Raw genomic sequence first — 2956 nt, forward strand, 5'->3', positions numbered from 1 at the left:
TCATGTCTACATAGTTCTCGAACCCATAGGGTCCGCACGCTTAACGTTCGATGACGATTTATATTATGAGTTATGTGATTTTATGTACCGAAGGTTGTTTGGAGTCCCGGATGAGATCACGGACATGACGAGGAGTCTCGAAATGGTCGATACGTAAAGATCGATATATTGGAAGGCTATATTCAGACATCGGAAAGGTTCCGAGTGATTCGGGTATTTTTCGGAGTACCGAAGAATTACGGGAATTCACCGGGGGAAGTAGTGGACCTTAATGGGCCATGCAGGAAAGGAGAGAAGGCCCTCAAGGGTTGGCCGCCCCCCCCCCCTATTGCAAGTCCGAATTGGACTAGGGAGGGGGCAGCGCCCCCTATCTTTCCTTCTCCCTCTCCTACTCCTTCCCTCTCTCCCCTCTTGGAAAAGGAAGGGGACTCCAACTAGGATTGAGAATCCTAGTTAGACTCCCCCTATAGGCGCGCCCCTCCTAGGCCGACCTCCTCCTCCTCCCTCCTTTATATATGTTGGCAAGGAGCACCCCAAAGGCACTCCAAGATTTGTCTTAGCCGTGTGCGGTGCCCCCCTCCACAGTTACACACCTCGGACATATCGTCGTAGTGCTTAGGCGAAGCCCTGCGCCGGTAACTTCATCATCACCGTCGCCACGCCGTTGTGCTGACAGAACTCTCCTTCAGCCTCAACTAGATCAAGAGCCCAAGGGACGTCATCGAGCTGAACATGTGCTGAACGCGGAGGTGCCGTACGTTCGGTACTTGGATCGGTTGGATCGCGAAGACGTTCGACTACATCAACCGCGTTACTAAACGCTTCTGCTTTCGGTCTACAAGGGTACGTAGACGCACTCTCCCCCCTCGTTGCTATGCATCTCCTAGATAGATCTTGCGTGATCGTAGGAAAATTTTTGAAATACTACGTTCCCCAACACATTCAATTGCTTTTTTCTTGTTTATCAACCATTTGAATTGGAGGAGGTGATGGCAGTATCTATGGGAGTAAAAACACGGTCTTCAGAAAAGATCATGCTACCCGTCGATGTAGATAGAACCACAGTTGTACTTGCCCAAGAACCAGCCCCACCACACATAACCCAGACTTACGCAGATTGTACCCGTACCTAGTTGGACGGAGAACCAGCTACACCCCTTCTAACCCCAACCCTAGCAGATAGTAACCCAGTTCTAGTTGACACAACACCGTCTCCACCACAGAGCACCCAAACACAAGCAGCTAGTAAGACAACTACAGTGCCCAAAGCACAAGGACCACCACTGTGAACCCCAATTCAATGCTTAGAGCAGAAGAAGATTTGTTCTCATGTCATGTTTCGTAGCTATGGTTCATACTCCTTTGCTCTTGCATCATTGTATTTACTCATACCAACTAATTTCCAATTTGAAGGATGTAATTGAAACTTTGGCGCAACATGTATGTTTTAAACCTGTTTCTTTAATGTGTTTGCTATTATAACTTGCTCTATGTTGATTTCAGTTTCAATTGAATAAATAGTTATGTTCTCATGCCATGCACATTACAAGTGTTGTTAGTGTTGTGTAGTTTCCCACACTTATATTCTGTCTATGCTGCTTTTTCTTAAACAAATATAATTTGAACTGTCTCTATCTTGATTTGGCAACATAAACTAGAATGATATAGACAATATAGTGACCATACTACATATGTTTGTTTCATGTTGTTATCCGGTCCACCTTAGTACTGAACTGGTTTACCAAAGTGAGCTTCATATACAACATGGTAAACATGCGATGTGCCTGCTTGTTTCTCTTTTAGAATGCGGACAAAATATTGGAGAAGAGTACCCCGTTATGCAATGGTAAAGGAAGTAATGCAGATAAGGTTCAAGATAGTGAGACATCCTTGTTGGTCTCCAAGAAAGCTGATAAAAACTATCTTGAAGACAGTGAGACAACCCCAAAGTCCTATCTTGATGTAGTGTTTGAGATACTGGCCACTACTGTTGGCACCAGCTCTTCAAACTTGCTGCCTAAATCAGTTCGGCTTCTTGAGTCTCAACTTCAAGTTGAAAGACATCGATCAGATGTGCTGCGACAGGAAGCCGGAGGACTGGGGAAGTCCCTGCAAAATTCAGATGCATACTTTTTGATGCAATAGCAAGTGCTGGAGGATTTAAGCGCTAAACAAGAGAAATCTAATAAGCTTGCTAAGCGTCTTGCCAACATAGTGGATACCCAGGATATTGTTTCTTGAGCTCTTGTGAAGTGGTTTCAGTGCTGGACTTGTTTTGCTGTGGCGTTTATTTGCACTGGTCGCCAACTTTGACAACCAGTGTATGTAATATGCTGCTTTGTTCCCCATATTTGCACTGGTGGCGAACTTTGATGCCCAGTGGATGTAATATGTGTAATGGTCGTAATAGCCTAGCGTAAGTTGCTTGCTTATTTATTTCCTTTTTGTCTTGTTTATTTGTTTGCTTGTAGTCAGTGCAGTTCTTTTTCCACGGTTTGCTAGTGGCCACAATAATCTATTTTTTAAAACTAGGCCACAATAACCATGGGCTACATATCTACTGTAGTGACCATGGGCCTTCTACGGGACGTAGAATCAATGGGCCTTCTATGGGCCATATGATCGATTGGCCAAAACATGGGCCAATAACGAACCGCATTGTGGGTTGTAAACGAGCTACAGTGGGAATCGTCTATTCAAGGGCCGAAACTGGCCGTTAATAGGCCAATGAGTATAATGGGCTTGATTCTATCGAAAGGCATAAAGGGTCGTTAGTGGGCCATATTTGATGACGCTATGAAAGCGGCCCAATGGTTTAACGGGCCATAAACGGGCCAACTTTAACCACGGGCTGAATTTGGCCCACAACCAGAACAGGCCAGTAACGAACCGTAAATAATAGAATGTTGCAAATCATCCCAAGAACAAATGGGCCCTAAGAAGACCGAAAGATAAC

This window comes from Triticum urartu, chromosome 4 (genome assembly GCF_003073215.2).
Source record: "Triticum urartu cultivar G1812 chromosome 4, Tu2.1, whole genome shotgun sequence".
NCBI lineage: Eukaryota > Viridiplantae > Streptophyta > Magnoliopsida > Poales > Poaceae > Triticum > Triticum urartu.